Source organism: Alligator mississippiensis, chromosome 2 (assembly GCF_030867095.1).
Source record: "Alligator mississippiensis isolate rAllMis1 chromosome 2, rAllMis1, whole genome shotgun sequence".
NCBI lineage: Eukaryota > Metazoa > Chordata > Crocodylia > Alligatoridae > Alligator > Alligator mississippiensis.
Window position 1 is genome coordinate 268,385,500 of NC_081825.1, and position 27,338 is coordinate 268,412,837.

The window sequence follows — 27,338 nt, forward strand, 5'->3', positions numbered from 1 at the left end:
GAGAATCTTTTCTTTTACCCCTCATTTCAGTGCTAGAAACTACCAAATCTCATGCTTCCTTTCCCTTTCATTTTATTGTATACTAGCTGTTTTTCTGGCTGCGAGTGACAAGTAAGGGACCAGTTTAATTTCTGCTAATTTTATAATATTTCATCAGTTATCCACAGGTATTTAATCTGTACAGCTCTTGTAAATACTTTTTCTACTTGTTAAGAATGCATAGAAATGTTAAGAATGCACTGAAATGTTTTGGTGGATAGAAGAAACTGAAGTAACAACCTGCTTATGCAGAATAGCTCTTTTCTACTTGAGCCATATCATACACCGTACATTTATAATACTAATAATTTTAATATTAAAATACTTTCCTTAGGAGCACAAAAAGGGTTTGAAAGTGCAAAACTTATCGCTCCTTTATTGGTCTGAAATAATCCCAGGGACTGAAATAAAAACCTTGAAAAAATATTGTTGGCATCCAAGTTAAGTCTCAACATGTCATGTTTCAGACCAGTGCAATTTTGTGATTGATTTACCACAAAAATCCTTAGCCTAGAACATAATGTTGCAGGTGCTACTTCATAGTCCTAAGCACCTCAGTAGTAGTGACCAGACCTTTCCAGCACAGTAAATAATGCCATATGTAAAGGTAAATTAGGTCATCATGATTGTTATTACTATACAGTGAATACCAGAGGAATTTGTAATGATCAGCCACTTGTTGCAAAGTGTTACTGAGACGTGTCTTTGATATTCATGCAATAAAAGATGTGGCTGGAATGCAAGGGAGGCTTGGTTTGATTCACTGCACCTGGAGCCTCTAGGCTGCTTGTATCTCTTCTTTTCAGAAAGCAAATGGTGACTTTCTATTAAATTTTCTAGGTTTTTACTGTGTAACCTTGTTCAGGTTTTTTTTTTTTTTTTTTTTAAACTTAATCCTTCCTTGAGCAAAGGAATTTGTTATAATGTCTCATTTTCCCTTGTACTTAGACACACAAATGCAATGACACCTATAACTAGAGTTGTCTAGAAGACAATAGTTTGCTGTGTGTGACAACATTCGGTAGTTTTAAATTCGTTTTCATTCTGTAGCTGAAATAAAATGTAATCTTCCCAATACTTTGAGAGAAAAAAAATAGTGTAAAAAAAGCTGCTTTTAGATTTAGAAAAAAAAACCCTCAGATTTTTTATTTCTCTCTCTTTTCCCCTTGATTTTATTAGACTTAACCAAAGAATGCTGGACTTAAAACAGTACCTCTTTAAAACTTTGTTGAAATTGAGATGCCTCCTCCAAAATGTTTTGGCCTTGACAGAACAGCATATTTTGAAGAAATTTTATGTCGTCAGTAGTTCTGCTAGCTACGCCTACTCCTCATCTTACATTCCTTCCCCTTCCTACACAACAGATTCAAATACATATATCCATTCTGGCACAAAAACACAAACGTGATTATGCATTCCCACAAGGCACATTCACTCACACTTCCTCTGTACATACAGTTGCAAAAAGAAACCAACTCATCTACTTACTTCTTCTCTGTCACATAAGTTCCCTTCGTATCTTCTCGGGGTGTACTTGGTATTCATGTTGGTCCGAGACAAGAAGACTTACAAAAAACTAGAACTCTTGGTTCCAAAATGATACCTTTTATTAGACCAACTGGGAAATCACAAGAAAATTGTCCTTTTCTGCAAGCTTTCGGGATCCAAGTCCCTTCATCTGGCTGTGGGATAAGTACAGATGGTACAAGATGGTAAAAAGTCCCCATAGTTAGGAAATAAACTATATTTTTGCACAGAGGGAGCTGAAGATGGAAGGCTGTGCCTTTGGGTCCAGGAGAGTGTCTTTGTGAGCTGTGTTGAATAGCCCTTTGATGTGTTGATCAGGTAGAATTCCTTCCCTGGAGGTGTCAGATGGCAGGAGATAAAAAATCCCAGATGGACAGCCTTCCATCTTCAGCTCCCTCTGTGCATAAATAAAGTTTATTTCCTTCCTATGGGTTATTTTTACCATCTTTAACCATCTATACTTTTCCCAGAACCTGATGAAGGGACTTGGATCCCGAAAGCATACAGAAAAGGACAATTTTCTTGTGATTTCCCAGTTGGTCTAATAAAAGGTATCATTTTGAACCAAGAATTCTAGTTTTTTGTATGTCTTCATATCTTCTGACTGTTTTAATATCATTACCTAATAATGATACTATTCTAACAGGTCTAATTCTACCTGTTGACGGCTTTCTGTCCTTCGTGCTTCCAACATACAAGGGTGGCAACACTCACTTCATCATAATCATTACCTAATAAAACATTCACCTAAACTAACCTGGGACAGGAGCAGCCTCTATATGCAACATGTGGTAGATTAAGGAGGGAGGCAGGGACAGAAGATGGAGAAAAGAGCAGAAAGCAGAGCAGCAGCTTTGCCAGGGGAAGGGACTGGAGTGGTACTCAGGGAGGGCAGGGGACTTGATTTGTGGCATGCCTGACAAAAATACTAGGTATAGATGTTACTCTTTAAAGCCAGGTACAGATATTACACATAAACCAGTATAAGTGATCAGAAACTGGTTCAAATCTGTAATATAACAGAAAATCTGTTCACGTAAACTGCTTTCAAAATGGCTGAAACTGGTTTAAGGTGGATGTAGTATCAGACATAACTGATTTAAGTTAAATCAGTTTATTGAACTTCTGTCCCAGATCCCCTCCAAATTCAAGTTAACTTGCAGTCTCCCAGTGTTCCAGGAGGTTTTGCACCTCTCCCGTAACTCCTTGCAGAGGGGGCAGGCTAGCTTTGGCCCAAGCTGTCTGCTCCAGCTGAGAAAGGAGGCAGGCTCTAGAGACCATGGCTTCTGGCATGGGCCACTGCAGGCATGTGACTGCATTTCTGGAGTCAGAAGTGAATGCCTGTTCATTTGCTTATTAGTTCAATCTATGAAGCTTAGACCTGCTAGCAGAGATTTAATTGATTCAGCCTTGGGCTTTTTGACTGCACTAAGCCCAAGTGCACAGAAAGTGCTTTACAGCTATAACAGAACAGACATTACTGGAACATAAAGTGCTTTAAAAATGGCAGATTCCACTCTACATTAACCATGAATGGATATGTATTAATCTAAAGCATTTTCTGGTAGAGCACTTTGAGGGTTAACTTAGAGCTTAATCACTGCCATCCCAGATGGCATTGCACAGGGCTGTACTCTAGCCCTCGGCAGAACTCATTTGCTCTGCCTGAACCTCAGCTGGCTCCATCCCCCTGGCTATCACTGACCCAAGTCACTGACAGCCTATGATCCCATCCCTGCACACAGTCTGGCATGGGGGATGGAGGAAGGAGGGTTTCTGTCCCCTCAACCTCACCATCCTCATGTTGCAGCACTGCAGGGGAAGCAGTCCAGGATCTCTCTGTAGCTGCCCCAGCCAGGCAGTGGTTCTTCACTGCCTGGTTGGGGATGCTGCAGGAGAGGGGCTCTAGGGTCTGTGTCCCTGCAGGAGTCCCATCTGGACAGTACTGTGGATTCTACCTAGACTTCAAAATGAAATCAATAAATATGAGTAGAAATAAACAGGTTTGGAGAAGGAGTTTAATTGAATTTTCTGGAATGTTCTCTAGCATTTCTTCCTATATTTTGTCACTGGGATCATGAATGACTGGTGCCTCCTGAGACTTGGGGGGGGGGGGGGTACCATGGTGGTGACTGGTGAGCAGGGACTGCCCACAGCCATGGCTGATGGTGTCAGTGGTGGGGGCGGGGGGCAAGTGGTAAGCACCTGCAGAAGCCAGCAGCAGCTTTGGTGGCAGCCAATCTAAGGGGGGGGGGGGAACATATGCCCCCCTGTACCTCCCCTATGTGTTGCCTATGACTGGGATTACTAGGCAATAAAACATAAAAATAAAATAAAATATTTAATATACCTTTTTAAACTTCAAAATAGTTCTGATTGTGTGATGGTAATATGTGGGGGAGGATGATATATTTCATATATATAACTGAACCTTTATGAGCAGTACAAAATCTCTCACTCCTTTCTGTTCAAATGTCCTTTCAGTGTATTAACTTGGCAGCCTTTGACATATTCTGAAGGACAGCAAGACATACATTTTTGCTTTGGGGGGAGTGGGGAGGAACATGTTTTATTAACTGCCTGCTAAATGAATTTAAATTCAAGCCTAGTTTCAGCAAGCCTCAAGGAAAAAAAAAATCACACCCTGAGAAGCATATTTGACTGTTAGTTTGCTAAATGTCTAAACAGACTGTCGATTATTATGGACACATAGTCATGTCTGTATGGAACTTAATTATGACAGAAACACCATTCAGCCACTTGATTTTTCCATCTGTCTTTTGACTTTTCCCCCTAAAGCAATGGGAAAGGCATTGTATTTGACACCATGTTTATTAACAGTTGGGCTTTACTGCCAATCAGTATAAGAAGAAAAAAATAAATAAAGTCATGCTACAAAAATAGCAGTCTCTTGATAATGCCAACCAACATAGGAACCTATGCCCTTGCTATTAGTTGTAGTCATTAATAATTATATTATATTTCCAGGCTATGTGTATTCAGAACATGAGCTAATTGCCAGAGTTTGTCCAATATGACCAGATACATTGTCTAGTATGACAAATTACAAATTGCTACAACACACTCCAGTAGAACCTTCTGCAATCATGAGTGGACATTGTGCTTTTTGTACAAGGACAGATAACCACAAAACCAGAAAACGATGAGAATATTGTAAGCAATTTGCTTGTGTGCACCACAGTACATCAATGCTGCTTTGTGAGGAATGCAATATTTAGTTAAGACAGTTAGGAAATGTTTTTGGAAGTAATAGTTAGTTTGAAAACAGTGTGAACTGCAGACTTAGTGAATTGTTCATTCTAAAAAAAAGTTTAATTTTTGTTCATAGTTCTAGTTAAATAATATTTTGGGTTACCATTTCATGAGAATGGATGAGGATTAAAAAAGACTAGGACTTGAGAAATATGTTTCCAGAACTCCTGCTCCTGGCCTTCAAACCTTGTCTAACTCATCAGAAGTAAATCACTGGCTGATCAGTAGGCTCCAGTGGGACCTAGTCCTGCCTTAACAACAAATGCAAGACTTTTCAACACATTCCTGCTGCCACAAAAATCAACACTCCCTGCAACAAAACCATCAGAATCTATGGATCATGAACATGTTTATCCCAGAATGTAGTATACCTCATCCAGTGCACCAAATAACCTCATGGAAACTCTGTGCATGCAACCAGACAAAAACTATGTGCCAGAATGAACAAGCACTGGAAAAAGATAAGCGAAAGACACTAGTACATAGGAAACAGAACATTTTCCCTAGACCTCACAGTTCTTGCCTCATAGGTCTAGGCCCCAGCACCTTTAAAAGAAGAGCATGGGAATGGAAATTCATCAACCTATTGGTCACTAAGGGCTTTGGCACAGGTTACTTGTATAATGTAAAAAATCTGTGATATGTTATGGTTAGGGTAACACTATTTGGATTTTTGGGGAGCATTGGATTTGCAGCTGAATGAAGGCTTTACCTGTGGCCTAGCAAGCTGCTAACCCCAAGGCAGAATGATATCTAAGCCAGCCATTTTCTTATGCTAAGTAACCATTTTAACTGTGTCAACCATTTTAAAGTGAGTCGGTGTAAGTCTGTGTGCTGTGAACCAGCTACAGGAAGCAACAAGATAAGGCAGGGGTGGGCAAAATATGGCCTGCAGGCTGCATCTGGCCTGCGAGGCTGTTCTATCCGGCCTGCGGGGCCCCTAAAAAAAAATTGGAAAATTCATATTTCTCTGCCCTTGGTTCCTGTCAAAAATTACAGGAACCAAAGGCAGTAGGACCCAGGGGAAACCCAGTGGGTTCCAACAACAGCAGGGCCTGCCCGCCCCCCCAGCCGGAAGCCCTATCTGGGGTTTCTGGGCTGGGAGCACATGGCTGCCCCGGTGGTGTGGGAAGCTCAGGTAAATGGGGGTGGGGGACCCTGGGCAAGGAAGAAGCATGGGGGGGGGGGAAGCGGTCCCTCCCTACCCATGCCAAGTGCCCCGCGCTGCAGCTGCTTGTAGCCCATATGGGGCTGCCTGTGCTCACTCCAGACAGCCCCGTGCGGGCTGCGAACGCCTGCAGCATGGGCCACCGGGCATGGGGTGGGGGAGGGGCCGCTTCCCCTCCAAGTTCAGCTTTTCCCTGGGCTCCTTCCCTGAGCAGAGAAAAGCAGCCCCTCACCCACCCCATGCCCCTGCACTGCAGGTACTTGCAGCCCACGTGGGGCTGTCTGGAGCAGGCACAGGCAGCCCCAGGCAGGGTGCGAGCAGCTGCAGTGTGGGGTGCCAGGCATGGAGAGGGGAGGGGCTGCTTTCTCCCCCACCTCCACACTCAGCACCAGCTTGTAACCCGGCCCCACAACTATTAGATAATAGCACCAAAACGCCCCACTGAAGCTCCTGACCTATGTAGATGTTGTGTGATCCGGGTCAAACTAACATGATGCCTCTTCTTGGCATGCACTGCACTCAGTGCTGGAGCACACCAAGCTTAGAGCACTGTTTGTTTCTTTTTTCCCCATGTCTGTAAGCAGACAAGAAAAATTATTTTAATGCAACTGTATGCTAAATTACCCATCTAAAAGGAGGGAGTATGGACCATGCCTACAGCATTCTGATCTACTGCATCCTTGAAAACAGCAAATCTAAAGAGGATTTAGTGGTCACAAGCAACACAGCATAAATTGCCAGTGTAATCCTGTGGCAAAAAGGCCAATACAATTCATAGCTGTGTAGACAGCTGAGTTGTGAGTACAAATAAAGGGATGTTTTTTACCTCTGCATACAGAATCAGTGAGGTTAAGGCAGAATTAGTTCAGTTAACTGTTTTTTTAAAGGATATTGCCAATTTGGAGAAAGTATGGAAAAAGTGTCACAAAAATTAATTTGAGGCCTAGAGAAAATGTTTGAGAGATAAAACACTTAAAGAGATGAATCAAGGAAGAGAAGACTCAGACTCAGAGGTGTCTTGATTACAGTCCTTTAGGACTGGGTATTGAAGGACTCTTTATTCTAGCAAAAAGGGCAGAGCAAAACCAAGTAGCCAGAAGACAAATTAAGATATGTTCATGTGGGAAACTATGGGCATTTTTGCACCTGCTCTGGGATGTGGCACGAGGTGTTTTAATTAGCAGCTGTGCTAATTAAAAGCACCCACATGCCCCGTGTATTAGTGTCCCCGCCCTGAAGAACGGCAGTGGGGCGGTTTGAACTAAAACTCATTGAATGTGTTTATTTCAAAAAGTGCCCTGCGGCCATTTTGTAAGTGCAGGAACACTCAGAAACGCTGATGCACGTGATGTGGAAGGCTGCCAGAACGCATCAATTTCTGTGCTCCAGCAAACTCAATTAATTGAGTCTGCTCCAACACATGCGATTTCCAGCACATAGGAGCAGGCTCCCCACATGTCTATAGGTGCCATAGACTTTTTAAACAATATTTTTATTCAATTTAACCTTGAACAAAACTATCAAGGGAAATTATTTAACCCTTGGTGTCTGCAAATCAAGATTGAATTACCTTCTGAAAAATATACTCTAGCCAAACACAAAACACAAGCTAGTTGATTCAGTATGGGGCAACTAGGTGATATTTAGTGGCCAATGCAATACAGGAGATCAGACTAGATAATAGCTTCTTTTGGTCTTAAATTGTATGAATTTATTCATCTCTTTTTAAATTCCATCCAAAAACACATAAACAGGCCAACTTTTTCGTCTACTCTTATGAATTATTTATGTCGGTTACTGTATCTTTTTGGTGTTCATTTGATTGTGTAAAATGTTTGGGGATACAATCTTTATTATGTTTTATCTCATACACAATTCACATCCCCTTAAGCTTTATTGACCTGATCTGCTGTAACGGGAGTGCCCTCTGGGAAGAGGAAACTATTTGACTATTGAAAGTGCACCAGGAGTTGGCTTTTGTTGCAGCTGAAGGGAAGCACTGGCAGGAGGTGGATAAATGGGTATCTCATGATGGAATCACAGCTCCAATGCTGCCTCTGGGCATAGATAAACATCTAGTGAGCAAGGTAAAAAATAGTAAGAGGGAAAAGGAGAAGTGAAAGCAAATAAATAAAGAATGAAATAAAATTCATAGGGAAAAAATGACACTGCTTGCCTGTCCCTTTTTGATACTTTACATTGTTTTCTCTACTGTTTCATTTCACGTATCTCTGCTGGCAAAGTTTTTACTTACTTGTTTGCTTAATCTATAGCAAACACACACACACACACACATTAACTAGAATGGAATAATATCTTAATAAGTAAAGCTGGTCATGGAAATTACATTGGTCTCCGACACTTTTCTTACATGAGTCTAAGCCCATTTATTCTGCATGTTGATTAGGCTGATTCTCTGTAATATTAGCCCATGAATGTGGAGGATTTTAACTTCTTATATATGTCCCTGTTGTTACTATAATAAAATGTCTCCCTGGCACTCAGACCTGTTTCATAAAACCAGGGTGTCTGGATCTGAGCTATAAAATCAACAATTTGAATTTTTATGAGTAAGGTGTATGGTCCAGTGGCTAGGATAGAGATCAGGGAATCATGACTTCTGGATTCTGCTGCTGAGTCTCTCTTACATTAAGTAAGCCACTTTAACCTCTCTGTGCAGCAGCTTATCCATCTGGCAGACAGATCTGATAGCACTTGCTCTATGGTATGTACACATGAACAATTTATGGCAGGGTACAAGGGTTCATGACTTTATTAGCTACCCAGCAGGCACATCTGCACAAGATGCTTTGCTGTGCATTAGACTAACAATGCACAGTAAAGCAACAATGTCTATATGTGCATGGTACTTATTGCACAGTAAATTAGTCCAATGTATGGTTTGCTAGTACCTATACCTACAGGTACTAGATTAACCACATTAATGCAAATTAGCGCATATGTAGATGCTGACTTGGGTGCAAATCTTCAGGGGGGGACCCTCTTCCCCTTCCTGCTCCTCCCCTCCCTGCCTTGCCTGGGTGAGATTTCCTCCTGCCCCCTGAGTTCCTCCCCCTGCTCAACATGCAAGGAAGTGGAAGGTAGGGCATAACTTTGTTGAGTGGCCCCAGCCCCATGGTAGAGGAGAGGGAAGCAAATTGGGCAGGCTGGACAGCAGCCGCCCTCACCCCCAGCCAAGCCCCCAGTTCTTGAGCCTCACTGTAGTGTCTACACTCATGATGATGTGGCCAGAGGCTGGGTGCCTCTCTCTGAGATCCATGCCATAGGTGCCTCCACCCCAGTGTTCCTTCCTTAAGAGTTCACAAACTACACTGTGCATAAAGCACTCTCTTCCCTGTGCAACTATGCACAGTGTAGATTCATAGTGTAGATCTATGAATCTACACTGTGCATAGTTGCACAGGGAAGAGAGTGCTTTATTGGTGATGGGCATTGGGGTTAGGGGTGGAGTCTAACCCCAATGCTGGACTGCTGCCACTGCTCACCCTGCATTGGCTGTGGCAGCTGTTCCTGCTCTGCTCCTGCCTGCAGTACACCCCCCTCTCATCCCCCCCACACCAGGAAGAGGCTTGTGCTCCCCAGGACCCCATGACAGGGGCTGCTGCCCTTGTCAGGGTTCCCCCCCACCCCTTGCCACTCCAAGGGCAGGGACATGGTCACATGCTGGCAGGTATGGCCCCACCATCCACTCACCTTGCCTTGGGCTGTGGGGCTGAGCCAGGCTGGTCTGTGGGCACTTCTGAGGGTGAGCTTGGAGAGGCCAGGCTGGGCCACAGGGGCAGGGGCCTTCCTAGCTGGCTGCAGCTCAGGCTGGGGCCACAGGAGCTGTGCGCCTGGTTTGCTCCTGGCTCCCTGAGCCCAGGCTGGGCCGGGCTTTCACAGAGTTGCTGGGGGAGGCAGTGCTCTCCTCCTCCTTCCCTGCCATGGAGCCTGCGGGGGGGGGCGGAGCTTGACCCTTTGGTGCCAGCTGGGGGCTGGCCATATTCCCTCCCCCCGCAAAAAGCCTGCCAAGGTCCGATTTCCCCCTTCCCCTCCAAGCACACACTGTCTATTCACTTGCTTGCTGGTTCTATCTATGCATGTGTAGCAGGCTTGCCTTTTGGAGCTTGGGTTGAGTCTTTGAGATTTTTCTGTTTTGATAGGTGGAGCACATCCACCAATCAGGAGGCAGCAAGAGGAGTTAAGTCACACCCCTTTTCTGAGGGGAGGGGGAAAGGAGTTTCCCCCTGGACCTGATTGTAGACTGAAACACTGTCATGTCTGGAAGACTTCAGGGGCAAAGCCCTGAAGAGTATAAAAGGAGCTGCATGCCTAGCACAAGGGAGGCACATCCAGGACAGAGAAGAGAGAAGAGCAGGGCTTAGAAGACCTGAGGAGAGCTGCTCAGCAGGGTGAAGCAGTAGCTCGGAAGTGTCCCTGAAGACTCCCATCAGCAGGAAATGGCAGATGGCTCCAGTGGCTAGGTTCTCAGTGTGCAGCACGGTATATGGCGTCCATACCCTGGGAGCTGCGTGAGGCAGCCTGGGTGTGCAACCTTTGGTGTGTGGGCAGAGACATGATGCACAGGCTGGTGCACAGAGCAGGTTCTTTGGAGTGCATGGGTGGGTCAGATCCCCAAACCCCATCATGAGGCTGGGAGCTTGGTGCAGGAGGCACTGCATGCAGGGTCCGGGAGAGGACCGAGCCCAGTGCTGCATGAGGTGGCCCAGGCCACCAACCCATAGCAAAAGGTTGAGTCCAGGGAGTCAGACGGAGCTTGAGCTACTGAGCAAACAGACAGGGCCAAGCCAGATGCCCTAGAAGCCCTGCATAGTGAAGCCCTGTTTCAGGGGACAGTGACCGCCCCCCCTGCCTGAAGCCCACTGCAAGTGAGACAGCACCTTGGTGCAGAGGATGAGGACCATCCTTCAGGCCTGAAAGCCAAGAGTTGCTGGTGAAAACGGATTTCCACAGTATAGGTGAACAATAAATAAGCCACAAATAAATACAAGTAAACAACAGGTAAAATAATAGCAAAAAGGGGTCCCAGCAGAGCCCTAGGACTCTACTTACCTACTAACTACCTACTGGCCAAGAGTCTATTAAGGCATCAAAGATTACTGTCCATTCTGGCCAGAATGTCAGCTGATCAGTTTAAGACCCATTCACAGAGTCCCAGTAGTACAAATTGCACTGGTCAGCACCCAATTTGAGCAGGTGGGAGTGGACCTAATCTGGCAGCTAGAGCTGAGTGCAAGCAGGTGACAGTTTATTTTTGTTCTGGTAGATTATCCAGTATCTGGAAACAGTGGCCATTTGCATGGCCTCGGCCCAAATGTTTTCCTTGGAATTATTAATATAGTCTCTTAAATGGGGATTTCCTAGAAAGAGTTAACTGATGAGGGCAAAGCACTCATTCATGGTTATTGAAATAAATTTGGGGTCTATTAAAGGTCCATTCAGTAAAGACCTCCATTTGTCATCCCAGATAGATTAACTGAATTTTGAAGGGGTTATCAAGCAAATTTTTTAACAGGGGAGCCCCAGAGTTGAAACAAATTTCTACCATATCTCTTGTTTGCTATTTGGGAAGTCCACACTCATTGACAGGCTTTTTCTCCTTTGAGTTATTGTATGGCAGGCAACTCTTGGGAATATTAGACCTATTGTAAGAATCTTGGCAGACACAGGATACAGAGGCATAGGATGTAGTACAATATATTCTCAAATTGTGGGGAAGGGTAGATTTAGTGGGAGCCCTTGCCAAGGAAAACTTCCAGGTGGAACAGAAGGCCCAAGAACATATATACACACACACACTATATATATATATATATATATATATAGTGTGTGTGTGTATGTATATATATACACATATATATATAGTGTGTGTGTATATATTATATATATATATATATAACTAGATAGATAGATATATACATACATACACACACTATATACACACACTATATATATCTATATATATATCTATATACACACATTATATCTATATCTATCTATATATATCTATATATCTATAGTGTGTGTATACACACATACACAATATAGATAGTGTGTGTATCGTGTGCGTGTGTATTATATATCGTGTGTGTATGCACACACGATATATAATATATATACACACACACTACATATACACACACACACTATATATAGATAGATAGATATAGAGATATATATACACAATATACATACAGACACTATATATATTTAAGAGAGTATTAAAACAGGAGGTCTGTGGGGCTGTGCTGGACTCCTCCCAGGGGTACAGGCCCCCGGATCTGCACTGGATGACCGAAGGCTATGCTGCTGCAGCACTGGGTGCAGCCCACATCCAGTGCCGGGGAAGACAGATGCTGCCACTGGCCAAAGGCAGCAGTGGCAGCCTCTTGTCATCCAGGCACAGACCTGGAGGCCCTCACTCGGAGGAGCTGTGTTCTGATTGGCACTGCCAGCACCATGAAGCACAGCCTGGTGGTGGGAGGGAGACAGAGCCGGTGCTGCACTCTGCCTCCCGCTGCTGGTCTGACCTCCATGAGGCTGGCAGAGCTGATCGAAGCATAGCACTGCTCTGCCCACCTCCAGCTACCGGGCTGTGCTCCATGGGAGCTGAGCTGATTGGAGCGCAGCCTGGCGGCAGGAGGTGGACAGAACCAGTGCTACACTCTGATTGGCTCCACCAGCCCCACGGAGCACAGCCTAGTGGTGGGAGGTGGGCAGAGCTGAGGCTGCACTCCACCTCCTGCCACTGGGTTAGGCTCCATGGGGCTGGCGGAGCCAATCAGAGCATAGCCTGGCAGTGGGAGGTGGGCAGAGCTGGTGCTGCACTCTGATTGGCTCTTCCAGCCCCATGGAGCTGAGCCCGGCAGCAGGAGGCAGGGAGAGCCAGGGCTCCACTTCCCACCAGGCTGAACAGCAAGAAGCTGCGGAGCTGCTCAGAGCACAGCCCTGGCTCTCCCTTGCTTCCCACCACCAGGCTGCTTCAAAACTTGAAACATTTTGAAACTTTTGAAACGTTCAAGTGCCCTCATTTTGTTTTGAAGCCTGTTTTGATGCTTTTTGTTTTGTTTTGATTTCTCTGTTTTGAGCTTGAAATGCATCAAAACAGCGTTTTAATGAAACAGCAAAATTTCACAAAACCCTTGTGGTCAGCAGTTAATGGTATACCTGGCTAGAAGCATAGGAACGAGATGAAACCGATGGCTAGATCATGAGGGTAGATCTACCAAGAAGGTTAAAAGCTCCAGAAGCAGGGGAACATAAAATAAAAAGGAGTCTTTGTTACCGAGAAAGAAGTTCCCTTAAGGTCTGAAGAAGGACAGCAGGTTGTGTGTGTTTGTTCGCTGGCTGGTTTGCTTGTTTCTTTGTTTGCTGTGTTTACTGTGGGGACAAGGCTGCCCTGTGTAAAATAAACAGACTGGAAACCCAGCTTCCCTATATCAGGAAGCTGAGTGACCCACTTACAAATTCTTTCAGTCTCTTTTCATATAATGAGGTTCTCCATCTTTCTGATCATCTTTGCATGATTATCACCTGATGATCCTTCTCTGTATCTGTTCTGAATTTAACTTTTCTGAATTCAGACTGTATACCATATTCTACATTAGGTTTTTACAGGTCTTTTGAACAGACTTCATTTGTACTGCCTTTTTCACACTTGCCTTTTTCAAAACTAAACCAGAATGGTGTTTTTTGGCATCTTGAACCAACTAATTTACCTAGGTCCTCCCTCTCCTTTTTTGTGAACTACTAAGGGCCTCCCAGTTTTTTAACTGGTGTACTTGTGATTGTTCCTAAAGGTCATGAACTTGAAACTTTTCATATTTATTTTCATCCTTTTTCTTTTATTCCTGTCCTTAAAGTCATCCAGTGGTTATTCTAATCCTCTTCCACACTGGTGATGTTTCCTAATTGTCTGCCATCAGCATCAATAGTCTCCTTTTTGCATGTACGTTATTTACTAAAATATTAAATATAAATAATAAGTTCAGCCCTAACAGCAATCCTTGAAGAATTCTTCTTCTCTCCACCATAATAGCTCCTTTTCAGCACAATCATCTTTTCATTCCTTACCATTCGTGTGCTAATCTCCATCTTCTTCAGCTGAATTAATACTTCCCCATATGGTGTCATATCAAATGCTTTACTGAAGTCCATATAGATTGTTTCTACCAAATTCCTTGTGCCTTGTCTGTTTTATAATGTAGGTATTCTATTTGTTTATAACAGCCATTCTCAGAGATTACTAAAATACAATATCAGAATCTAGCTTTAAAAAAACAAAATAGGAAAAAATGCAAAATTGCCCCCCCCCATTTACATATGCAGCAAATCTCATGGGATAACCTCTAGTAAAGGGGCTATTAGCATTCATGCTAAGTGGGGATCCGCCATATCTTCAGTGCTTTACAGGAACTGATTAAGGGGGGGCCTTCATACATTTTTACAGATCAGGGGGAAAATACATGAAGTAACCTGAATATTTGTTTATGTAAAAATATATTCCTATAATAGTACAGTGTGAGTGTTTTTTTATGTGGTTTGAGTAATGTGTTATTTCAGCTTTTCCAATAACTACTTATGGAACATTTGTACCATTTCCTCTGGGTAATGTTCTGAGCTGCAATCAGTTCCTTAAAGTGCTTATCCTGGAGATTTGTGTGAAAGGTCAGCACAGGCAAATATCACATTTAAAATCATGTCAAGTTTCATCAGTGCAAACTCTTTTCATACGCCTATTTATTTTGAAAATCTGTTTATTGGGTTTTGTGCAACAGAGCTTCATGTGAGGTTATTAAGGCATTGTCATTTCTGCCTAGGGTAGCCATTTCAGAAGACAGCAATTAAATATCACAGCCACGGGCCAGATCTTTGGGTAATGCAGAATGGTGCAGCTCTGCTGAGAACATTGGAGTTAATTTGCTTTAATATGCACCAGCTGATGATGTAGCCCTTTATTCCTAAAACTCTGTCTACATTGCATTCAGACTGGGTTATCCAGAATTGTTTCAATGTTATTCTTCATAGAGGTTCAAAGATTAATTTTATTGGTTACAGCTGATTTGATTGGTTACAGCTAATCAATTTTATTGGTTACAGTGTTATAGAAGTGCTTTACATCTTTCTGTATGTAAATAGTTTCTGTGTTTTTCAGAATCAATATAAATTATCCTGCACTAAAAATAGTTTCCTCATGCAGATCTCTACAGCTGTTTTTAACAGATAAAACTAAATCATGCATATAGAAAACAGTTCACCATAGTTTAGTCTTTGCTAAACTAGACAAAGAAAACAAATGAGAAGTCATGTCCCTAGAGATCTACACTGAACAAGAAACCTTTTGTGAATCTCTCCTTTGTTACATCTAATATGTTCTTGGGCACCTACTGTAGTGCCACCCTCCATTCCATCATGACTTTGGCCACCAAAATTTTGGCCATCTGATTAAAAAAACTGCAGCTGAATAGTGTTGTTCCCCCCCCCCCCCCCTTCTGATGCATTTGATCCAAAAGGTATGTGTTTGGGGTGGGGGTGGGAGGCAGATATTAACAATATCCCCCCACCCCACACCAAATTATCCTGACTTTAAACCAGCTCCTGTCCTTGATGTTTATATCCTCATTCCAGTTTGGACAACTATAGAATATGGCAACACATACAAAGTTTGGATTCAGATTTGAACTTCTACTGTGCTCAGAAGTTTCTAGGGTTTCTAGGGTTCTGGCTTTGGTTTATAGCAATAGCAAATATTCACTGGATTAGTTGAATTTGATCACCTAAATGTTAATAGAATTTGTCTAAAATGGAATAGAATTTGAATAGATTCTCCCAAGAGATCTGTCATATCTCCTTATTGTAGGAACATTAGAAGTTATTTCAGTATGTCATTTCAGAAGGTATGTCATTTCAGTATTTTCCTGCCTTTTATATGATAGATTACTTTTGTAGATTGTGGGCCTATTAAGACAGAAGTAGTGGGGGGCTGGATAATGAAAAATAAATAAATATCAATACTACTACTACTACACCTAACCATAAGTAAGATTATGATTTGTCATAGCAGTCCGAGAGACCACAGAAGCCATGAATCTGAAAAAAACTCTGAAACTCTTATGAGGCATTCAAAGCTGAAAAACACACTGAAAAAAAGAAAGCTGCAGTTGTGTCAGTGACGTTGATCGATAGGAAAGAATATGGGGTTGAGCTGACCAAAATTCAACTTAATTAGACAGTAGATAATGGTCAGAAAATGCTCGGTTTAACTGTTGCCAACATACAGGAAACAAACTCAATAATCTTTTGTGAATGTTGCGATGGGTTTATTCCTGTCTGCATATTTGCTATGAAATTAATAATCCTTATTGTATCAAAATCATAACATTACACTGTGACCAAATTTTCCAGATTTCACAATAATTTGGGGTTTAGTTTAGTTCCAATTAGAAGTCAAGGCTGTTCAGGTAACCTGAATCACTTCTACCAATGATGCAGTATAACATTTACCGATGTAAATACTGAGCTCAAGGCATGTTTTTCTACATTCTAATGACAAACAACTGACATGACCACAGATATGAAGAACTGCTGCAGGCATAAAGACATGACAACTGAAGACATGAAGAAGAGCGTATGGCGCTTTGGAATGTAGTTGTTGTGCAATGACTTGTAATTAAATAATCAAGGAAAAGTTAGGAATGAATTCCAGGTCTATCTAATATAAAGTGGCAGGGTTATAGAAACTATATGAACACTAATGTATACTCATAACTTGGAAATATATTTCAGAAAAGTTGTAATTAAAAAAAAATCTTATCTCTTCTTTTCTACTCAGAACTTATTAGAGGAACTACAGTTAGTAAAATGGTCTAGTGGCTCAGTAAGCAGGTTCATCTAATCTGACATCCTGTATCCTGCATTGTCTTATGCCTCAGATACAGTATATAAAAGGGAGATAGTTTGGGGTTTTGCCCCCAAATATATATATCCTCTTGTCTAGTGCTGTACATGGAGTATAGTGGTACAAGAGGATAGAAGGCTTTCCTGACTTGTATCTTGGTTATTCCCTGATGTGTGAGATTTGATTATAATTACTCACTTAAATGATATGTAATGAAAATAGGTTGAATATCAACACCTATGAAGTAAATTCTTTATCCCTGCCTTTGTCCTTTTACATCAGAAAAAAGGGCTGATTACATTAAGAGATGTCTAAAAGCTCCTGATCTTAAGAGGGAATGATGGTTCCAGAATATGACTTACTGAGGAAAGCTATAAATCTGTGTTCTGAGATGCCCCTCAAAACTGAGCTCTCAAGTACAGCTCAGTTTTGGTAGGATATATAGTCCCTTAGACATAAAAACCAGTAGTGCTGCCAGCCCTGAGGCATGGTTTGAACAGTCTTTTTTATCCTATTATAACTATTCTAGTTAGGAATATAATTTTGTCAGCTGAAATAGTGATACTGGTGTAACTCCTAGTGTCGATAAATTATTGTAATATAATAAAGGTGGGTCCATAATGCTCTTGGAGCACTCTGATTGGTTACTCAAACAACCAATCAGAGTTCTCCAAGAGCATTCTGGACAGGAGGCAGTGGTGCAGTGGAGTGCCACCATGACAGTGGAGATGGAGGGGACAGAGCAGGAGGGGGACGCCAGCACTACTGACCTTGCCCCCTCCCCTCTGCCCTGCTCCCTGGAGGTGGCAGCGTGGGGTACTGGCCAAGGGGATAGCGGAGCAAGTTCCTCCCCGCCCCCCAATCATTTCTGACAGGCAATGAGCTAGTATCAATATAAATATTCCTTATTCCCATATAGGTCATTCCCTTTTCCTTATGACAATAAGCATGCTGATGTAAAGCACCTGCATGTCAACATAACTGCATCCCCATTAGAGTGGTACTTCTTATTAACTATTAGGGCATAAGTCATGTGGTGTATTTTTAGCTTTTGCAAGTCATCAGCAAAATGGCAGAGAATACCACTATTATTTCTACTTAGACATCTTCCATTTGTTTCTATCACCATGGCACTTGGGAACCATTGTAGCCTACCTTTATAAATAAAAGAGGAGATAGGTTAAAACACCTCCCCCCCCGCAGCCCCCTTCCCCGCCCCCCCAAAACAAACAAATCAAAAACTACTCCTATTGCTACCAAATAGGTACAGGACCTTGGGGAAATTTCTTGAAATCAGGGCTGTCCAACTGATGACCTGTCCATCACTCCCTCTCCATCACTCCCTCTGCAACAGCAGGCAGGGAATCTGGGCTTTCTCTTCAGTTTCAGCTTCCTGCATATACACCAAGGGTGGGGAGCCTGCAGCTAGTGAGCTGGGGGAGCTGCCCATATGTGTGGAGTGGTAGGGAGAAAGGATCTGTCTGTGCATGCCATGCAGCCAAGTGGGATCCAGATGGGGGGTGCTTGGCTCTCATTGCTGTGGCCTGCTCAGTGTTTGGCCCCTGGTTGCTTAGAAGTTGAGCATCCCTGTTTTAAATCTTTGTGAGACAGTTTTTTTTTTTTTGGTTCTGAGTGAAAAACAGTAATATTTATCCACCTTTATTGATTTGTTCTGAAGATACCTCATCATGTAGTTTGAGGTATCAAAGAAGAATGGGTGTGACACTAACTACATCATGTCCTTAATGTTGTATTGACTACAGAACTGGTGTGGCTTACCTATGCCAGCTCACTTAGCTTTTAAGCTTGGCTGGACCTTTGACTTTGACCATTTTTACTCTTAAAAAACACTTTATTAGTCACAGAGGAAAAACAATAAATCACATAAGAGACTTAGTAAAATAGGAATAGAAAGGATCACATGGGTCATTGAGCCTGGTCTCCTGCAATCACAAGTATTATTTTTACATATTATGTTGCATAGTATTTTGAGCTACAAAGGCCATTAGTATTATCGTTTGGCAATCCAATGAAAACATAATTTGACTCTTTAGTTTAGGTTTTACTTAATTTAATCTACAGATGTATATAAAAATATTAAAGAAAATTCCAGTGAGAAATCAGATAAGAAAAAATAAATTAAACTTTTCTTTAATTTCAAGTACCTTCCTATTGTTATTTTTATTAAAGTGGTTCTTAGAATTTGTCCATTCAAGAAACAATAAATCTGTTAGCTGGACAGATACTGCACCAACAATCATAAGGAATTCAGGGTAGATTTATTGAGACAGGCAGAAAGTGAGAACCATCTTAAAATACTTGAAAAATGACAAAATTATATGAGCAAAGGGTGGGTGTATGCATGTGAAAAACAACAAAAAAAGATTGGCCCCCGGTATAGGCAAGGAAATGGAATCGTAAATCATATGAGACAGCTGTGTTCTTTTATCCGTGGATCCAGATGTTCCCTAGTAAATGTGTAACAACTTCAGAATGATTTTACACAGTGAGGAAAGGGGCTGTGGATATTCCAGTTCTCGTTGGAAATGCTTTCTTGGAATTTTCAGATGCCAGCCAGAATGCTTTGACTTTACCTGTGATTGTAGTGGAACAACGTTTGAGCACAGAGTCTAACATAATGTCTTAAACACAACTAGTCAACCTTGTTTAAAACAGCCAAGGGCACAAGAGCTATATTAGCATATTTCTGAAAACTGAGGCCCAACTCCTAAACGAGGCAACTGGATCCATTAAGACAGAATCTCTAACTAAATGGGAATTTCTGAATGTCAACTGCAATTGTTCCCTGTGTGAAAAAAAGGGGGGGAGGGGAAGACTGCTCTCCCCAAAACCATCAATGGCATGAACATATTTTCTCTAAAATAAATTAGTTTCTGCGTTTGTGTTTATATATATTTGTTAACCTTCATGAACTGGAACAACTACCTCCCTGCTTACAGCTTGATGCAAATGGAATGAAAGAAGATAGATAACTGCAATGACACAGCGATCTACTGAAATGTATTCTTTGCATTAAAACAGTGGGAACAGTAGTTAAAAAATCATGTGACTCTTATTCAGGCTTTACCTCTCAGAAACTAAAGCCTCCTGTAAACTTAAATATCACTTCAGCCTGCCAACTCCACTCTGGAGTTCTGCCTCCAAAATGGAGGATGACTTTGGCTTTCTATCCCAACACCCTCCAGAATTCATTGTAGGATCATATCACTGCTTGAGTCATGAATATATTTTATTTGTTGTTACAAAATATTGTGGTCTATCATACCTTCAATCTAATATACTTTATTTTCACTTCCCACCCACTCTTCATTAACAGAGATTATACATAATGTGCTTTTCCATCTGCAAAATCTTGATTCTGGGCTTTCACTCTTCTGTATAAGTTAAGGTTAAGAAAAGTAGGGGAGAATTCTGTTACCTTTTGTTAACCTAAATGACCCTTTTCCAGACATGTAAGTAACATTTTGACACATGCACAGGCTGTGATTCTATTACCCCTGTACTCAGGATGTGTAAGTGTGCACAACCAGATTGTGTGTGTCCACTAGGCTACACAGTTTGTATATGTGTGCAGTCACATACATGGACCTACTGTGAACTTGTAAGTGTATGTATGTTAAGTCTAAAAAATGCAGTTGAACAAAAAAATCATGACTAAAGGATAGTAATTTAGCTGTCAGGGTAGATATGCACCTTATAGACTAAAATATAACTAAATAATAACTAAGTAATCGCTGTTGGATACTCATGGGGGCGAGGGGGAAGAGACAAGAAAAGGGGCTTCATAATTACTAACCTGTAGTGTAGTGAAAGTCAGGGCTCCTTTTATACTAACTTGTTCAGAGAGTCAAGAGCTTTCATAGGTTACAGTCTACTTCATCACATGGTATGAATGAAATGATGGTCAGTGCTCTGTGCTGGGAAGTTATGGAAACACATATTCAAACCTCTTCAGCAAGTGGGTCCTAGGACCTGAATCTCCTGCTCCTTAGGTGACTGCCCTAACCACTTAGCTAGTGAAGCTAAAACAGTACATGGTCATTGTCCTCATCCTCTCCCCATTTTTGTGGGACTTACACTTAGGAATATGTGTATGTAGCCATGACCACCCACACTAATGTGTCTACAGTACATGGCAAATACAATCACAATGTATGTGTGAGTGCCCACAACACCACTTAGGAGCACAATGGGTTACAGAATTTTGCCTGCAGGCTTCATTTCATTTTATGATAGATGTTTAAATAAATAACACATACATTTTCTCTATCTTGTTCATACTCCATTCTCTAGAAAATATCCAAGTGGGGTTTGAGTAAAAAAAATCCACAAAACATAATTTGTGTTATTTTCCTCTACCTTTTAAAAATTAATTTAGGAAGTAAATAGGCCTCCTAAAAATGCTGAAATTACTTTTCTTTCCAACTTACCTATCTGGTTATGTTTCTACAAGCTCTGGGAGGTTAGTGAAACAAATAAGCTTAGCAGGTATTGATGAGCATGTGCCTTCCAATTCAGTAATGGATACATACATTCCCTGATCCTCCTCTGGCTACTGTCATACTTGTAGAAACTCTTCTTGTTACCCTTCCTGTCCTTTACTAGCTGCAACTGCAATTGGGCTTTGCCTTTCCTGACTTCATCCCTGCATGCCCAAGCAATACCCTTATACTCCTCCCTATTTATTTGTCCAAGTTTCCACTTCTTATAAGCTTCCTTTTTATGACTTATTTAACTTAAGAGTTCCCTGTTAAGCCAAGCTGGTCTTCTGCCATGCTTACTAGTCTTCCTGTGCATTGGGTTGGTTTGTTCCTGCACTCTCAGTAAAGCTTCTTTCAAGTACAACCAGCTCTCCTGGACTCTTTTCTCCCTCAGACTTGCTTCCCAGGGGATCTTGCCCATGAGTTCTCTGAACCACTTGAAGTCTGCTTTTAAGTCAACTCCTGTTAATGCAACCCATTATGCTGTTATCTTTTTTTCAATAAAAGCATACTGATGGCTTATATTCAGCTTAATGGTCTGCTGTAATTCCAGGTCCCCCCAGTATTGTCATGACCCACTGCTTATCCCAATCGTGACCTTGTCTTTAGCCCCATTTTGATACCCTGGACTTAAAAATCTGGCTCATATCTGGATTTGATCGTGGCTTTTACTTCTCTAAGCCCCTGACCTAATGTGAGCTGTTCAGATTGACCACGTATACCCCAGTCAACTTTTATGCCATGGATCTTATGCGGAGGGAAGATGCTATCCAAAAGCCTGGTAGTGATGGACTATTCATGAGACAAGTCCCCATGACTCAAACAATCTGTATAGATCCTAAATTGAGCAGTATTACTTTTACATGGAAAGTATGTAAGGGACATGTGAAGATGAAATGATATTTCCCATTTATGTTGATGCAACTGCATTTGTATTTGCATGACCCAGGATTTCCTGCCTCTCTAAAGTCCATTTAGCGCCTTAAACTAACACTACTTGGAGATATGTTAATTTGCAGTGCTCTCCAGTTATGCCACTCCAACTGTGGATTTGTTCATGCAAACAGCCAGAGACTCCAAAGACTTCTAAATAATCCCCTTCGCCTTTAGCCAGTAGGTGCTACTGTGTATATTTTTTTACCCTCCTTCACTCCTCACTCCTCCCTCACAGCATGCAGTTCAGGTCGGGACGGATCTGCTCAGACCAATTATTATTTTAAAATGGAGGAGACAAATAATCCCTTAATTTTCTATCCTCTCTTAATTCTTCTACCCCCCCCACCTATAGTGTATGTCCTCCCTCCCCCACCCATGTGCCCTGCTGTTCCCCTGCCCCCCACCCCCATGTACCCTCCACCTGTGACTCCCCACACTCCCCATTGTGTGCTGCCACTGCAGTGGACATAGCTCCCAATGACAGCAGCAGTATCACCATAAAGGTAAGTTTTTTGCAAGCAGTATGAAACTTTGGAGTGAGTGGTTACATGACTTCCTTCAATATTGCAAACCTTCTGAATTTCATCACATTCCATTTCAGAACCACGACCAAAGTCCAGGGGCAGGATGCTGCCTGCCAGACCCAATGCCCAGAATATGCAGCATCCCAGGTGATATTTAGGTAATATGTCCCACCAAACTTGTGTGTGTGTGTGGGGGTGGGGGGGTGGGCAGGATTTAGAACTTGTGCAAATTGAGCTGATGGTCGGGCCAAAGTCAGTGAAGAAGCCTCAGCTTCTGCCATTGCAGTGGTCATAGCTAACCGGGAGGAGGACAAAAAGACTATGAAAGGCCTGGAGGGTTTTTCTCAGCAAGAACCTTTCCCTCAATCCAAAAACATGTACCCCAGTCTGAATTTCTTGGGACATGGCCAATAACCAGGAGCTGGGTGAAAAGACTACATGAAGTGGGCCTTCAGAACTTGTGCAAATTGAGCTGATGCTCAGGCCAAAGCCAGTGAAGAAGCTTCAGCTTCTGCCACTGCAGTGGTCATAGCTCAGGAACACAGCTTCCTTTGTGGCTGGCAATAATTCAGAAGTTACAAGGGTGCAACAGAGAGGTGCAGAGGTGGGCAAGTGGGGTGAAGAGCCCACAGGCCTGGGCCTACTAGCCAGACCCAGGGAGGAAATTTGCCAGAGGTCTTAACCAGCAACCAAGAAGAAAGCCTCTGCATTTGTGGCCAGCAACAATCCTCTAATTACAATACCATAATACTCTCATTACCAAACAGGGCCAGCAACCAGGAGGAGGGCTAGAATAATATGAAATGGATCTGCACAACTTGTGCATCTCTTACCATATTCGAGCTGATGCTTGGGTCAAAGCCTGCAAAGAAAGCCTCCACAATTCAAGTAGTACACAGAAGAGAAGTCTTAGCAGTACTTGTGGCCAGCAACCAGGGGGAGGAAGTAATACAGGTTCAGTAAGGGTAGTATGTAAAGCAGAAGGGTATATATCTCTTCTCCATGGGAACAGAGGGACCTAGGGAGGAGCTTGAATCAGGAGGTGGGAATTTTCTTCCCCCACCATGCGGAAAGAGGCAGGGAGGGTGTATAATCACCTGCCTTACGCTCAGTATCTGCTTTCTCATTGTAAGGAATCAAACTGTAATTATAAGTCTATGTAAGTCTATATAACATAGTCTATATCATACATTGGCTATATATATATATATATATATATATATATATATATATATTTGATGGAGGTCCAGGATGTGTATGATGTGTGCAGGGTGATAAGGCAGATCTACCTGCTTTGAAATGCTGTAACAAGGAATTGAACCGTTACAATTATCATTGACCATTAATCAATTATCAGTAATATTACTATTACTACAAACTCTTATTAATATATTATTATTGGAATTAATAGTATTATTGACTCCTATTATTAGTATTATCTGTTATTATGTAAGTCCTGTCTGTATAAGTCAGGATGAAAGTCAACTATTATCATAATGCATAACAGTTCCATTGTTGAGAGAATCCTGAAGGAAGTGTTGTCATCCTCTTCATCTTCTCTTTCTACCTTTCTTTTTACGCCTCTTATCACACCAACAGGGATCGATCAGCCTGCGGCTAGCAGTGGAAGGGGATCGAAGAACTGGACAGAGGGAGAATAGAAAGAGTATCAAAATTTGTATTGGTGCCTCTTGTGCACCTTGCATACCTTCCTTCACTCCCATAACATTCTACCAGCCCTGTGTACAATAAATCTGAACTAAACAATGCATCCTCCCACAATCAGAGATGACTCTATCAGGGTGGAGACTAGTGGTGTACTGATGGCAGCAGGTGGCACAGCCACCCTGGCATGGATGTGACGTGGATGTCACTACTCCATGCTGCTTGCTCCCACCTCCCCCACTGCCATTGAAATCACCACAGAGGGCATCTTGTCTGGGGCATGCACAGAAGCGAGGGTGGCAGCACCCCAGGCTTGTCCCCCAGGTCCTGAAGACCCACAGTACACCACTGGTGCAGGCCTTGGGCAAATTAGCAACCCCCCGCCTGCACGTACAGCTGATCCTGTGTGCTGCAGCAGCAGCGGCAGGGCATGGGAGTTGGTGAGCATTCGGTGTGAGGCCGGTGGCAGAGCTGAGGAGTCACCCTCTCCACTTGGCCCATCTCTGCAGGGCCCCCAAAGCGCTGTGCCTGGGGTGGCTGCTTGTATTCACATCCCACCTAGGGACAACCCTGCCACCCTCAGTGCACAGACAAGTCTCAGGTGTCACTTACCAAAGGTGGTATGTAGCACATCACCATGTCCTCTTTTGAGTCGCATGTTGCAGTGATGTGGGAATCAAATAGCACTCAAAACTTCACTGCACCCACTTGATCAGCCTGTAGTCTTCTCAAACCCTGGATTCACATTGCTGTGCCCCCCAGGGGCAAGTCTCTGCCCTCACTGTGCTGTCGTCTCTTACCCACCTCAAACCTCCCTCATCAATACAGTGAACACACACCCCGATCTCTGCTCCCCCAATTTATAGTGCTTGAGTGGGTCAATCCCCCCCCCCCCCCGGCAGCTTCGTTTTGGTGTGGGGAAAACCCCCCAGATACTCTTGCACTGACTGGGCTGGAAAGGAGCACAAAAAGAAGGTGCAAAAGTTTGCAAAGTCCCTGGGTTTGTGTGCAAGCAAAGCGGGTCTAAACCCCATGCTGCCCCCCCCCCCCCCCCCCAATGGCCTTGCTTTGGTGTTCCAAAACAAAGGAGAAAGTGCCTGGTACCTGTCTGGAAAACAGCATGAAAATAATCTTGAGAAAGCACATTTTCAAAGTTTCCATCTAGGGAAAATTCAAGGAAGGGTTGTGAAGGGTGAGCCAAAGAGCCTGGGAAGGCATGAGCCCCTGTGGTCAACTTTGCAAAGTGTCTGGTGGCTTGTAAAAAAGAAAGCCAGGCTGCTGGGAATGACACACCAGCTTTTGCAAAATGCTGGTGTGTAGGCCAGCACTTGTGTGTTGCGACCCACCCAGGCAGCCCTCCTGTTTACCTCTGGAGCCTTCCTGTGTACCTGTGCAAGAAGGATTAACAACCCCTCCCCTCCAGCACCATATAGCAAACAGCACGAAAAATGAACAGACAGAAATGAACCCAAACACTGAACAAAATCCACCTTCACAACCACGCAGTATAAGGGTGAATATGGAGGCAGACACAGGAAGCACAGAAACCATGAGGTTTTATTGTTTGCAGTACATTATTATAGTTACTGGTGCTTCTTTGCCTTCACCCCACCTTTACCATGAACTGCCCCTGTCTCCCTGAAACACAGTGGCACCCTCCTGGCCCTGCTGGCAGTCATACAACCCTCCTGTGACCCCCACTGAGTTAGGGGGAATAGGCTTGGCTGTAATTCTCCACTCGTCTTGCCTCCAAGTGGACTGAATTTTCCCTTTCGGGCGTCATACCCATTTATTTAGGTACTTCTGCACACTGAAAGGCAATGAAAGTGATATCATTGAAACTGATAATTCAACATGGGACTTCTGTAATTCAATATGGGACTCATCAACCATATCTTTCAAATTCTGCATGGTGTCTCACACTTCCTCAAGGATGGCATCCTCCTTATGCAGAGAGTGCATGATGTGCGCATGTTCAGAAACTCCCCTCTGCCTGGCCTTGTGGTGAAAGGACACTATGGACCCAGCATAGAGGAGCCAGTGATCCGCGGTGTCACCGTTCCCCTGATTATATTAGTGAATGCTGCCTGCCCCCTAAAGCCTTGGCTCTGAGCAGTTGACATCTAGTCAACGATGTACTGCAGGATAAGAGTATTGGTGAGTTGGGAGTCCAGGAAGGGTGGCCTTTTCTGAAGGAAGTGATCCTTTGGGCGCAGAGGGAGACTAACCCAGTACAAGGGAAAAAGGGAAAAGGAGCCAAAAAATCTTCCTTGGCTAAACAGGGAAATCCAGGGGAGCCTAAAGGTAAAAAAGAAGGCATATAGGCAGTGGAAGCAGGGAGGAGCTATCAAGGAGGAGTATACCTACTTGGCCTGCGCTTGCAGAGAGGCAGTTAGAAAAGCCAAAGCAACTACAGAGCTGAAGCCGGCAGCACAAATTAAAGCAAACAAAAAGTCTTATTTTAGGTATGTAGGGAGTAAAAGGAAGGTGCAGGGTAGCATAGGACCCCTACTGAATAGGAAGGAGCAATTAGTGATAGAGGGGATGAGGCTGAGCTATTCAATTAGTTTTTTGCCTCAGTATTCCTGAACAGGGGTCAAGATAAGTCTTCTAACGGGTTCTTAGATGGGCATCAGAGGGAGACCAGCCCACCAACTGTTGACACTGACTTGGTGCAGAGTCACTTGGATGGACCAGATGTGTTCAAGTCAGCAGGCCCGGACGAGTTGCATCTGAAAGTACTGAATAAATTGTCCGGTGTCATAGCAGAACCACTAGCATAGCTG

At 43.0% G+C, this 27,338-nt stretch overlaps 1 long non-coding RNA gene across 1 annotated transcript in view; it reads left to right on the top strand.

Moving 5' to 3' along the window:
* LOC109281702 (uncharacterized) overlaps positions 1 to 24,650 on the top strand; it is a 41,559-nt gene extending 16,909 nt beyond the window's left edge. The window contains exons 4-5 of the long non-coding RNA XR_002088473.2: positions 22,965 to 23,045; positions 24,487 to 24,650. This is a non-coding gene — a long non-coding RNA (uncharacterized LOC109281702). The remainder of the gene's footprint in view (positions 1 to 22,964; positions 23,046 to 24,486) is intronic.
* The last annotated feature ends 2,688 nt before the right edge of the window (positions 24,651 to 27,338 follow it).